This window comes from Anolis sagrei, chromosome 3 (assembly GCF_037176765.1).
Source record: "Anolis sagrei isolate rAnoSag1 chromosome 3, rAnoSag1.mat, whole genome shotgun sequence".
NCBI lineage: Eukaryota > Metazoa > Chordata > Lepidosauria > Squamata > Dactyloidae > Anolis > Anolis sagrei.
In genome coordinates this window covers 268,272,815-268,287,420 of record NC_090023.1, presented here as the reverse complement: position 1 = coordinate 268,287,420, position 14,606 = coordinate 268,272,815, and the positions used below count along the sequence as shown (strand labels likewise).

The 14,606-nt window shown below is 45.1% G+C and overlaps 1 protein-coding gene across 4 annotated transcripts in view; it reads left to right on the top strand.

Moving 5' to 3' along the window:
- Positions 1-14,606, top strand: part of TNK2 (tyrosine kinase non receptor 2) — a 214,517-nt gene that overhangs the window by 46,318 nt on the left and 153,593 nt on the right. The gene's annotated exons all lie outside the window — the stretch shown is intronic.

Here is a 14,606-nt window from a genome sequence, read left to right as displayed (position 1 = left end):
CAAAACTGGAACTGATAGGGAGAAACTGGTGCCATTTTTGGAATCGGAAGATGAAATATACCCAGAAGCAAGGCTAATCTTTGAGACCAAGGTCACCCTCCAATATTTGTAGACATAACATATTCTGATGGAACTTTCTGCCCCTGAGTTACTTACTTACTTAGGCGATCCCTCGTTGGACGAGTAAGATGGTCTTCCTTGATGACTATTTTTGTGGGTTTGTAGGTGGCTGTGGAGCCCTATTCTTGACCCGCATCTTCTCCCACAGTGAAGGCATTGGTTTCCAGGTGGAAGGCGGTCCCGGTCTGGGTTGGCTTGACGCGCCTTCCTCCTGGCACGTTTCTCTCTTTCATCCTCCACTCGTGCCTCCTTGAATTCTGCAGCACTGCTGGTCACAGCTGACCTCTAGCTGGAGCGGTCAAGGACCAGGGCTTCCCAGTTCTCAGTGTCTATGCCAGAGATTTTAAGGTTGGCTTTGAGGACATCTTTAAATCTCTTTTCCTGTCTACCAATATTCCGTTTTCCATTCTTGAGTTCAGAGTAGAGCAACTACTTTGGGAGAGGGTGGTCGGGCATCCGGACAACGTGGCCGGTCCAGCGGAGTTGATGGCAGAGGACCATCGCTTCAATGCTGGTGGTCTTTGCTTCTTCCAGCATGCTGACATTTGTCCGCTTGTCTTCCCAGGAGATTTGCAGGATTTTCCGGAGGCAGCGCTGATGGAATCGTTCCAGGAGTTGCATGTGACGTCTGTAGACAGTCCACGTTACGCAGGCATAGAGCAGGGTTGGGAGGACAATAGCTTTATAGACAAGCACCTTGGTATCCCTACAGATGTCCCGGTCCTCAAACACTCTCTGATTCATTCGGGAAAATGCTGCACTCGCAGAGCTCAGGCGGTGTTGTATTTCGGTGTCGATGTTGACCTTGGTGGAGAGGTGGCTGCCAAGGGAGCAGAAATCATAGACTCATAGAGTTGGAAGAGACCTCATGGGCCATCCAGTCCTACCCCCTGACAAGAAGCAGGAATATTGCATTCAAAGCACTCCTGACAGATGACCATCCAGCCTCTGCTTAAAAGCTTCAAAAGAAGGAGCCTCCACCACACTCGAGGGCAGAGAGTTCCACTGCTAAACGGCGAAATGATCAACATTTTCTAATGTTACACCATTAAGTTGTATCTCTGGCATTGGGGAGGGGATGGCTGGTGACTGCTGGAACAGCACTTTGGTTTTCTCGATGCTCAATGACAGGCCAATCTTCTCATATGCTTCTGCGAAGGTGTTTAGAGTGGCTTGTAGATCTTCTTCTGAATGCCCCTGAGTATGGTGGAGGCTCCTTCTTTGGAGGCTTTTAAACAGAGGCTGGATGGCCATCTGTCGAGTGTGCTTTGAATGCAATTTTCCTGCTTCTTGGCAGAATGGGGTTGGACTGGATGGCCCACGAGGTCTCTTCCAACTCTCTGATTCTGTGATGGTTCCATTCCGTTGTCGTCTATGAGGTTTGCACTCAAGAAACACACAAACGAGTTACAAAACAAAATCTTCATTTTGGATTCATCGAGTTTTTGACTACAAAGCCCAGAATGCACCTGCCAGCAGGTGTCTACCACATTTTGCAAGGTCTGCAGTCTGCCCAGGGTCAAAAGCCTTGCGTACATACCTTGGGCAATCCCAGAACCAGGCAGAAACACAGAAAAGGAAGCTATGCAGGCAGGTTAGTCCTGATTTGTCTATTTTCTCCCCTTTTTGAAAAATGAAAGTGTAAACAGATCAAGAGGGGTGGACTGGATGGCCCAGATTCCTTCTGGGTTAAAGGTTAGAAGTTGGGGAAGGAAAGAAAGGAAGGTAGGAAGGGGTCAATAAGGACGTTGGTGTTCCGCAGTTTGTCAAAATACGAGGAAAGTTTTTTTGCCCGGAGCAGATTGTTGTTGTCGTGTCAAGGGCTTTCCGGCTGGGAGCGATCAGATCGCAACACGGTTTGGTCAGAAGGGTTTCTGCCTTTGCTGTCCCCTTGAGGCTGAGATAGTGTGACTTCCTCAAGGCCAGCAAGTGGGGATTCGAACTCGCGTCTCCAAAGACCAACTTTCGAACCACTGCACCGCACTGTCCCTCTGAAAACAAGGTAAGGGGGCTTCACGACAGGGCTGTCACGCAGCGTCTCTTGTATTTTTCCTTTTGGTGCCCCATTGCTATTTTCTAATGATCCAGGTTCAAACCATTGCTTTCCATGGGATCCTATGGTTCTGCATCAAACTCCATACGATACAAGAGGCGGTGATCCAGGTTCATACTATTGCTTTCCATGGGATCCTATGGTTTTGCATCAAACTCCATACGATACAAGAGGCGGTGATCCAGGTTCATACTATTGCTTTCCATGGGATCCTATGGTTTTGCATCAAACTCCATACGATACAAGAGGCGGTGATCCAGGTTCATAATATTGCTTTCCATGGGATCCTATGGTTCTGCATCAAACTCCATACGATACAAGAGGCAGTGATCCAGGTTCAAACCATTGCTTTCCATGGGATCCTATGGTTCTGCATCAAATTCCATACAAGAGGCAGTGATCCGGGTTCATACTATTGCTTTCTATGGGATCCTATGGTTTTGCATCAGATTCCATACAAGAGGCAGTGATCCAGGTTCAAACCATTGTTTCCATGGGATCCTATGGTTCTGCATCAAACTCCATACGATACAAGAGTCAGTGATCCAGGTTCAAACCATTGCTTTCCATGGGACCCTATGGTTCTTCATCAAACTCCATACAATACAAGAGGCAATGATCCAGGTTGAAACTATTGCTTTCCATAGGATCCTATGGTTTTGCATCAAATTCCATACAAGAGGCAGTGATCCGGGTTCAAACCATTGCTTTCCATGGGATCCTATGGTTTTGCATCAAATTCCATACAAGAGGCGGTGATCCAGGTTCAAACCATTGCTTTCCATGGGATCATTTGGTTCTGCATCAAACTCCATACAATACAAGAGGCAGTGATGCAGGTGCAAACCATTGCTTTCCATGGGATCCTATGGCATGCGTCCTCAGCAGCAGAGTAGCATAGCGCAAGGGCAGATGTCTTCACTGTGTCTGGTTGTGATCCCCAGGTTGTGCCAGTCAGCTTTTGTATGATATTGTTTCTGGCACCCACTTTTTGCTTGATGTTCAGGCAGTGCTTCTTGTAGGCCAGAGCACGGTCCAAAGTGACTCCCAGGTATTTGGGTGTGCTGCAAGGCTCCCGTGGGATTCCTTCTCAGGTGATCCTCAGAGCTCGGGATGCTTGTCTGTTCTTGAGATGAAAAGCACATATCTGTGTTTTAGATGGGTTGGGGATGAGCTGGTTTTCCCTGTAATAGGCAGTAAGAGCACCTAGAGCTTCCGAGAGCTCCTACCATCTCAAAGCTGCCTGCTTGAGCAGTAATGGCATGATCATCAGCATAGATGAAGCTCTCTGTCCCTTCTGGCAGTGGCTGGTCATTTGTGTAGATGTTGAACACGGATGGAGCAAGCACACTCCCCTGAGGCAGGCCGTTCTTCTGTTTCCGCCCTCTGCTTCTCTGGCCCTGGAACTCAACAAAGAAGCTCCTGTTTTGTAGCAGGTTTCCTATGAGGTGGGTGAGACGGTTGTCCTTTGTGATATTATACATTTTTCTCAGGAGGAGGCGGTGGTTTACGGTATCATAAGCTGCTGACAGGTCTATGAAGACAGCTCCTGTGATCTGCTGCCTTTCAAATATTATAAATATCATTTCCTAATTGGTTCAAAAATAAAAATATGGGGAAAGGTTATTGAACTGCGCAGACTTTGTCTTTGCACAAGGGACATCCTGCAGCACATTGTGCTATAGCTTTACAATGAATTATCTCATTGATTCTCGACCAATTCAACCTAATTTGTGCCATGAAAACTATGTTTCTGGAATGGAACAACTACTTTCAAAGTAAGGACCGCACAATGAGACAGGAAATATCACTTTCAAACCAGGAACTGAAAAGAGGAGATATGATAGCCATGTATAAATATGTGAGAGGAAGCCACAGGGAGGAGGGAGCAAGCTTGTTTTCTGCTTCCTTGGAGACTAGGACGCGGAACAATGGCTTCAAACTACAAGAGAGGAGATTCCATCTGAACATTAGGAAGAACTTCCTGACTGTGAGAGCCGTTCAGCAGTGGAACTCTCTGCCCCGGAGTGTGGTGGAGGCTCCTTCCTTCTTTGGAAGCTTTTAAGCAGAGGCTGGATGGCCATCTGTCAGGGGTGATTTGAATGCAATATTCCTGCTTCTTGGCAGAATGGGGTTGGACTGGATGGCCCATGAGGTCTCTTCCAACTCTTTGATTCTATGATTCTATGTTTCCAATTGTGTTGCATAGTGTATGCAATTTTATGATTCTAGAATTGGAAATTAATTGTGTTTGAACCTTTGTGGGGTTTTTTTTTTTTTTTACTTGCATTTGCTTTTCCATGGTTGTGAACTGCTTTGTATCCAGCGCAGGGAGAACAGGCAAGCCCTTAATTAATTGAATCATTAATTAAAACGGGTTGTCAGGAAGCATTTTCCGGAGAGGTCACAGCCAAGAGCGAACCTGGCGCAGTCCCAGCTTTTGCAGCCGTCGCATCATGTGACCGCCTCAGCTGGGCTTTTCTTTCTATCAGGGAAAGAAAGAAAGAAAGAAAGAAAGAGAGAAAGAAAGAAAGAAAGAAAGAAAGAAAGAGAGAAGCTGCACCGAAAGCAGAGTGAGTGCCTTGAATGCGCAGCAAGGCTGGAGCCAAGCAAGCGGCCTGGTAAACAGGAAGGCAGGTCACATCCCAGGACCAGCAGCCCCGAAGAAAACCCTGACAACTTTCCTCCCCGCCTTCCACATCCCTCCATTGACAAGTGTGCGCTCCAGATCCGGCCAGCTGTTCTCCCAGGAGAATGCGCTGGAAGACAAGGCAGCAGTGTGCGGACGCCAGGGCCCCCGTCGATAGAGGAAGGGAAGAAGGGCCACACGGGCTTCCTCCCCGGCTTCCCTTCGGAAGCGCGAATTGCGCCCTGGAGAGGGTGCGCATGGGGGCTCCGCTCGCACCCACCGCCCCCTTGGCCCATCTGTCAGGTGCAAGGAAACCTCTGCCCAGTTCCCTGCAGGAATGTGTGGGCTCCGGCTGCAGGATGAGGCCCATCCCACACATTTCCCATTGACTGTGGCAGGGATGTGGTTGAGGAAACAGAGCATTTCCTAGACTCATAGAATCCTAGAGACAGACAGTCAGGCAATATAATCACAGATTCCTAGGGTTGGAAGAGGTCCCAAAGGCTATCCAGTCCAACCTCCTTAAGATAGATAGATAGATAGATAGATAGATAGATAGATAGATAGATAGAGATATGGTAGATAGAGAACAAGAGAGAGGTTGGAGAATTATGGGATCCTGGAGTTGGAAGAGGCCTCAAAGGTCATCCACTCCAACATACCTGAGCTAGATAGATAATAGATAGATAGATAGATAGATAGATAGATAGATAGATAGATAGGATATAGTAGATAGAGAGGGAGAGAAAAATTAGAGAATCATGGAATCCTGGAGTTGGAAGAGGCCTCAAAGGTCGTCCAGTCCAACATCCCTGAGATAGATAGATAGATAGATAGATAGGTAGGTAGGTAGGTAGGATATAGTAGATAGAGAAGGAGAGAGAAATTAGAGAATCATGGAATCCTGGAGTTGGAAGAAGCCTCAAAGGCCATCCAGTCCAACCTCCCTAATAGATTGATAAGATATGGTAGATAAAGAATAAGAGAGATATTGGAGAATTATGGAATCCTGGAGATAGAAGAAGCCTCAAAGGTCGTCCAGTCCAACATCCCTGAGATAGATAGATAGATAGATAGATAGATAGATAGATAGATAGATAGGATGTAGTAGATAGAGAAGGAGAGATAAATTAGAGAATCATGGAATCTTGGAGTTGGAAGAGGCCCCAAAGGCCATCCAGTCCAACCTCCCTAAGATAGATAGATAAGATATGGTAGATAGAGAAGAAGAGAGAGATTGGAGAATTATGGAATCCTGGAGATAGAAGAAGTTTCAAAGGTCGTCCAGTCCAACATCCCTGAGCAAGATAGATATGATATAGTAGATAGAGAAGGAGAGAGAAATTAGAGAATCATGGTGACAGACAGGCAATATAATCACAGATTCCTAGAGTTGGAAGAAGCCCCAAAGGCCACCCAGTCCAACCTCCCTAAGATAGATAGATATGGTAGATAGAGAATAAGAGAGAGATTGGAGAATCATGGAATCCAGGAGTTGGAAGAGGCCTCAAAAGTCATCTAGTCCAACATTTTTAAGATAGATAGTTTGATAGATAGACGATGAGGTAGATGGTAGAATCATAGAATCCTGAAGTTGGAAGGGGCCTCTAAGGTCATCTTGTCCAACATCCCTGAGCTAGTTGGAAGAGGCCCCAAAAGTCATCTAGTCCAACATCATTCAAATAGATAGTTTGGTAGATAGATGATGAGATAGATGGTAGAATCATAGAAGTTGGAAGAGGCCTCTAAGGTCATCTAGTCCAACATCCCTGAGCTAGATAGATAGATAGATAGATAGGTAGGTAGGTAGGTTGGTATGGTATGGTATGGTATGGTATGGTATGGTATGGTATGGTATGGTATGGTATGGTATGGTATGGTATGGTATGGTAGATAGAGAAAGAGAGAGAAATTAAAGAATAATGGAATCCTGGAGTTGGAAGAAGCCCCAAAGGCCATCCAGTCCAACCTCCCTAAGATAGCTAGATAAGATATGGTAGATAGAGAATAAGAGAGAGATTGGAGAATCATGGAATCCAGGAGTTGGAAGAGGCCCCAAAAGTCATCTAGTCCAATATTTTTAAGATAGATAGTTTGATAGATAGATAAGATATGGTAGAGAAAGAGAGAGAAATTAGAGAATCATGGAATCTGGAGTTGGAAAAGGCCCAAAGGCCATCCACTCCAACCTCCCTAGATAGATAGATAGATAGATAGATAGATAGATAGATAGGATATGTTAGATAAATATTTATTTATTTTTTATTTATTTGGGGGTTCTTTTACCCCGCCCTTCTCACCCCGAGGGGGACTCAGGGCGGCTTACAGAAGCAAGGCACCATTTGATGCCTGCATCAAAACAATCGTACACAAAGTTACATAAAAATTACAACAATTCACAATTGACATGCATACAATATAATCATAAAATCCGTAAAATCCTTAAAACCAAATACAAACCCAGTTTCTCCTCTTACATGGTCAGTGTTTGTTAACACCTAGATCTAGTTTTTCGTTCCATTCATCCATCCTGCTTGTTTTACTTGCCTGATTGACTGATTTAATTGCTAGAGTGGCCAAAGGCCTGGTCCCATAACCAAGTTTTCACCCTCCTCCTGAAGGCGAGGAGGGATGATGATGCCCTAATCTCCCCCGGGAGTGCGTTCCACAGGTGGGGGGCCACCACTGAGAAAGCCCTGCTCCTCGTCCCCACCAGCCTCACTTGTGACAGTGGTGGGGTCGAGAGCAGGGCCTCCCCAGATGATCTCAGACTCTGGGGTGGGACATAGAGGGAGATACGTTCGGACAGATACGCTGGACCGGAACCGTATAGGGTTTTGTAGGTCAAAACCAGCACCTTGAATTGTGCTCGGAACTGAATCGGCAGCCAGTGGAGCTGGCACAACAGGGGGGTGGTATGCTCCCTGTATGTTGCTCCGGTGAGCAATCTGGCCGCCGCTCGTTGGACTAGTTGAAGTTTCCGAACAGTCTTCAAGGGCAACCCCACGTAGAGAGCGTTGCAGTAGTCTATTCGGGATGTAACAAGAGCGTGGACCACCGTGGCCAGAGGGAGAGATTAGCGAATCATGGAATCCTGGAGTTGGAAGAGGCCCCAAAAGTCATCCAGTCCAACCTCCCTGAGATAGATAGATAGATAGATAGATAGATAGATAGATAGGATATGGTAGAGAGAGAAATTATAGAATCATAGAATCCTGGAGTTGGAAGAGGCCCCAAAAGTCATCTAGTCCAACATCTTTTAAGATAGATAATTTGATAGATAGATGATTAGATATATGATAGAATCCTGGAGTTGGAAGAGGCCCCAAAGGCCATCCATTCCAACCCTCTAAGACAGACTGATAGACAGACAGATGATAGAATCTACAATCCTAGAGCTGGAAGCAACCCCAAAGGCCATCCAGATCAATCCAGATAGATAGATAGATAGATAGATAGATAGATAGATAGATAGATAGATTGATTCATGGATAGATGGATGGATGGATGGATGGATGGATGGATAGATAGATAGATAGATAGATAGATAGATAGATAGATAGAATTCTAGAGTTTGAAGAGACCCCAAACACCATCCAATCAAACCCTTATAAGATAGATAGCTAGATGATTAGATATATAGTAGAATCATAAAATCCTAGAATTGGAAGAGATCCCAAAGGCCACCCACTCCAATTTACCTAACATAGATAGATAGATAGATAGATAGATAGATAGATAATCAGATATATGATAGAATCCTGGAGTTGAAAGAGGCTCCAAGGATCATTCAGTCCAGCCTCCCTAAGATAGATACATGCATACATGATTACATATGTTAGTAGAGTTGTAGAATACTGGACATCAAAGGCCATCCAATCAAACCCTAATAAGATAGATAGATAGATAGATAGATAGATAGATAGATAGATAGATAGATAATTAGATATGGTAGAATCACAGAATCCTGGAGCTGGAAGAGGCCCCAAAGGCCCTTGTAGGTCTCTTAGAATCATAGAATCATAGAATCAATGAGTTGGAAGAGACCTCATGGGCCATCCAGTCCAACCCCATTCTGCCAAGAAGCAGGAATATTGCATTCAAATCACCCCTGACAAATGGCCATCCAGCCTCTGTTTAAAAGCTTCCAAAGAAGGAGCCTCCACCACACTCCGGGGCAGAGAGTTCCACTGCTGAACGGCTCTCACAGTCAGGAAGTTCTTCCTCATGTTCAGATGGAATCTCCTCTCTTGTAGTTTGAAGCCATTGTTCCTTTGCGTCCTAGTCTCCAGGGAAGCAGAAAACAAGCTTGCTCCCTCCTCCTCCCTGTGGCTTCCTCTCACATATTTATACATGGCTATCATATCCCCTCTCAGCCTTTTCTTCTTCAGGCTAAACATGCCCAGCTCCTTAAGCCGCTCCTCATAGGGCTTGTTCTCCAGACCTTTTATCATTTTAGTCACTCTCTTCTGGACACATTCCAGCTTGTCAATATCTGTCTTGAATTGTGGTGCCCAGAATTGGACACAATATTCCAGGTGTGGTCTAACCAAAGCAGAATAGAGGAGTAGCATTACTTCCCTAGATCTAGACACTAGGCTCCTATTGATGCAGGCCAAAATCCCATTGGCTTTTTTTGCCGCCACATCACATTGTTGGCTCATGTTCCCCTTCCTCCCCACGAGGACTCCAAGATCTTTTTCACACGTCCTGCTCTCGAGCCAGGCATTGTCCCCCATTCTGTATCTTTGCATTTCGTTTTTCCTGCCAAAGTGGAGTATCTTGCATTTGTCACTGTTGAACTTCCAACTTTATGATTCTAACTTGTTGACTGCAAGGTTTGTTTAGCAATATAATGGACTCCCTTGATGGATAGCAGATCTCCTCTTTTGGTGGCCTTTTAATAGAGATCCAGCAGCCACTTCCTTTAGTGCTTTAGTGCTGTGTACAACAGAACTAAGCCTTTCCTGGATGGAAGTAACTGCATCCCAGTAGTCCTGATTAGACTACTGCAATGCATTGTATTTGGGGCTGCCTTTGGAGACAGACCCAAAGTTGCAGCTACGTAACATAAAGCAGCCAGATAGTTGGTTGGAACTTAATATCGATGCCATCTCACATCCATTGTAAAGGAACTGCTGTATCATCTCCTTTCCTTAAGTATTATGCCAGTTGCCAACTATATTCCTTATTCTTTGAGAAAGAAATCCCTTTGTGGCTAAATGCAAAGGCAGCAATTCCTGAAGGTACTGCCGGTCAAGTAGAAGCTGTTTCATTTCTGCGAAATTTAAGCTGGTAGGCTAAGCATTAGATCATGCTCTGTGTAGACAGATACAATTGTCCAGATGGAATAATAACAAGTTGGTTCCTTGTTAGCGCCAGCCATCTGTGAGACAATCAACAAAAGGAAGGAATCGGCCGTGCGTACGCAGCTCAGCGGATCTGCAAGATCAGCGTGTTTCAGAAATATCTTGCAACTTATCCAAAGGCAGATTAGAGGCATGAGAATTGGAGAAAGAAACACCAACTATTTAAGATATGCAAGTGACACCATCCTAGTAGCAGAAAATAGCAAAGAAGGAAGTCAAGGAAGGAAGTCCAGAGGCAGGTTTACAGTTGGACACAAAGAAAACAAAAAAAATAGTGACCACAGATGGTTTACAGAACTATAATCTAGAAGATGGACACATCAGAGAAGACAGAAGAGCTTGGAGAAGAGACTGATGCTGGGTGAAATGGAAAAGGAAGAGGGGCAGACCGAGGGCACGGTGGATGGATGGTACTCTTGAAGGGACTGGCTAGACCATGGCCTTATTTATTTGTTTGTTTGTTTGTTTATTTAGACCATTTCTACCCCACCCTTCTCACCCCCGAGGGGGGACTCAGGACGGCTAACACAGGCAACAATTCAATGCCAACAGTATCAAAACAACAATATAAAACAGCAATATAAAATCCATTACATAACAATTAAACAGTGATATTGGGTTGTTGTAGGTTTTTCCGGGCTATATGGCCGTGTTCTGGAGGCATTTTTTCCCCTGACGTTTCGCCTGCATCTATGGCAAGCATCCTCAGAGGTAATGACCTCATTACCTCTGAGGATGCTTGCCATAGATGCAGGCGAAACGTCAGGAGAAAAATTGCCTCTAGAACATGGCCATATAGCCCGGAAAAACCTACAACAACCCATGGATTCCGGCCGTGAAAGCCTTCAACAATACATTAAACAGTGATATTAATTAAAATTACATAGTCACATAGAACAAATCACATAATCACAGGTCATAAAGCCATTTCCAATTTTCAAACAATCCTATTGTCCAAGTTCCGTACCTAAAGTGCTGCTGTGCCCACTAGCCAAAGACCTGGCTCCAAAACCACGTCTTGAGTTTTTTCCTAAAAGTAAGGAAGGAGGACGCCGATCTAATCTTGCTGGGGAGCGAATTCCATAAGCCGGGGTCACCATCGAGAAGGCCCTGTCCCTCGTCCCCACCAGACGCGTTTGGGACGCTGGTGGGACTGAGAGAAGGCCTCCCCAGTAGACCAGTGTTTCTCAACCTGGGGGTCGGGACCCCTGGGGGGGTCGCGATGGAGTGTTGGAGGGGTCGCCAAAGACCATCAGGATACACAGTATTTTCTGCTGGTCATGGGAGTTCTGTGTGGGAGGTCTGGCCCAATTCTATCGTTGGTGGGGTTCAGAATGCTCTCTGATTGTAGGTGAACTATAAATCCCAAATGTCAAGGTCTGTTTCCCCCAAACTCCCAACAGTGTTCACATTTGGGCATATTGAGTATTCGTGCCAGGTTTAGTCCAGATCTATCATTGTTTGAGTCTACAGTGCTTTCTGGAGATAGGTGAACTACAACTCCCAAACTCAAGGCCAATGCTCACCTAACCCTTTCATTATTTTTTGCTGGTCATGGGCATTCTGTGTGCCAAGTTTGGGTCAATTCCATCTCTGATGGAGTTCAGAATGTTCTTTGATTGTAGGTGAACTATAAATCCTAGCAACTACAACTCCCAAGGTCCAGAGAATGAAAATACATCCTGCCTATCAGATATTTACATGACGATTCATAACAGTAGCAAAATTCCAGTTATGAAGTAGCAACGAAAATAATTTTAGGGTTGAGGGTCATCACAACATGAATTATATATAAATGGGTCACGGCATTTGGAAGATTGAGAACCACTGCAGTAGACCTTAAATTACGAGGTGGAAAACGTAGAGAGAGATACATTCGGATAAGTAAGCTGGGCCGGAGCCGTATAGGCGCTGGGGGTGGCCACGGCTGACAGGGAGCTCTGGGCTGGTCTGGTCCATGAGGTCACAAAGAGTCGGTTACAACTGGATAAACAACAACAGAAGATGAAGGCACTGGGATGGTCTATGGTAGTCAGTCATTAATTAGAACAGAAATCAAAAGAAGATGAGAACTTGGAAGGGCAATTAAGCAGGAGCAAGACAAGACTCTGGAGATATATTAAGAAATATCACTGAAAACACAAGTTATTTATTTATTTATTTACTTATTTACTTACTGTATTTATATACCGCTCTTCTCAGCCCTCAGGCGGCTCAGGGCAGTTTACAATGGCAACGATTCGATGCCCAAAACCACCATAAAACATTTTAAAACATTAACACATAATATAGAACCATAACAAGACTATTAAAAACATAGATCATTTGAGTCTCTTAATAAAAAAACATTGTTCCATCTTGTCGTACACCAGAAGTGACTTGCAGTTTCTCAAGTCGCTCCTGGCACGACAAAAAAATAAAAATAAAGTCTTGTCGTACAGTTGTTCCAATTCCTTTGGTTTTTTACTTTGCATTTTCAAACGCTTGCTCAAACAACCAAGTCTTGACTCTTTTCTGAAATTTGAAGAGGAAGGGGGATGATCTAATGTCCCCAGGAAGGGTGTTCCATAGCCGAGCAGCCACCACTGAGAAGGCTCTGTCTCTCGTCTTTGCCAAACGTGGGTGTGATCCTGGATTCGTCCCCACCAAATGTGGGTGTGATCCTTGGGTGTGATCCTGGATTCATCGCTGAGCCTGGAACCCCAGGTTTCGGCGGTGGCCAGGGGAGCATTTGCACAATTAAAACTTGTGCGCCAGCTGCGCCTGTAGCTTGGGAAGCAAACTTGGCCACGGTGGTCCACGCTCTTGTAACATCAAAGATAGACTACTGCAATGCACTCTACATGGGGTTGCCTTTGAAGACTGTTTGGAAGCTTTAATTAATCCAACAGGCAGAGTGGGCTATGGGGAGCATACTACTCTCGTTACATCAATTCCATTCAGGGGCAGCTCAAGCCATTACGCAAAGTAAGCATTTGCAGTATAGTTGATTTTGCCCAGGGGTGCTCTTGAGACGCTCTTGGGGGAAAATAGACCTTGACATATGCGAGTTGTAGTTACTGGGATGTATAGTTCACCTACAATCAAAGAGCATTCTGAACTCCACCAATGATGGAATTGAACCAAATATGGCACACAGAACTCCCATGACAAACAGAAAATATGTATCAGTGATTGGTTGGGGGGGGGGGGGCAAAATACTGTTTGCTTACCGTTGAAAATTACCTAGGGCTGCTTTTGATTCCATTGGCTGTCAGTCTGCTACCGGGCACAATTCAAAGTGCAGGACTTCAACTCCCACAGGCTGTTAGGAATTGTGGAAGTTGAAGTCCAAAACACCTGAGGGACCGAAGTTTAACCATGCTTGGTGTAGATGCGCTCTCTGACATTCCTGCTTGCATTGTGCAAATTGCCTGGTAAAGAATGCAAACTGGAATGAACTCAGCTGGGAATTTTCTGGATGTGTGGATATGGGAAAGAAGAGGGTGCTTGCCGACACAAATGATGCACAAAGCAATTGGAAGCAATGGAAGGAGAACAAACAAGGACTGGAGCGCCCGCAGGAGACTGTGATGGCCGGATGAATCCCTTGCACAAATACGTATCCAAAAACTCCCGGAGAGTGGCCAACTGGTTCTGAGAGGGAGTACAAGTGACCCCGAGGCATTGGCGCACCCAGCACCAAATCAATTGCGTAGTCATAGGTTTCTCTGCCTCCTTCTTGCTGAAAACGTCCCAAAAATCAGAATATTTCTTAGGCAAGGTAACAAGGGTTTCCACTTCCTGGGCCTGAGAGACTTGAGCCACCAAGCAATTCTGGTGACAATATTCCAAAGTAAATTGTAGTTCCCGGCTTCCCCACGAAATGTGAGGGCCGTGCAACATCAACCAACAAGCGTGTTCAGATGGAATTTCCTCTCTTGTAGTTTGAAGCCTTTGTTCCATTGCGTCCTAGTCTCCAAGGAAGCAGAAAACAAGCTTGCTCCCTCCTCCCTGTGGCTTCATCTCACATATTTATACATGGCTATCATATCTCCTCTCAGCCTTCTCTTCTTCAGGCTAAACATGCCCAGTTCCTTAAGCCGCTCCTCATAGCACAGCTCCTTAAGCCGCTCCTCATAGCACAGTTTTTTTCTATTGGTCATGGGAGCCCTGTGTGCCAAGTTTCGTTCAATTCCATCAATGGTGGAGTTCAGAATGCTCTTTGATTGTTGGTGAAATATAAATCCCAGCAACGACAATTCACAAATGACAAAATCAATTTTTTTGAGTGGAGGACATAAATTGGACTGTTAGGCGTCTTGTGTCCAAATTTGGTGTCAATTCCCCCAGTGGTTTTTGAGTTATGTTAATCCCACAAACAAACATTACATTTTTATTTATATAGATGATTGTATGAGTGTGCTTTTAGTAGGGTTCCTCTGTCCAGCCGTGT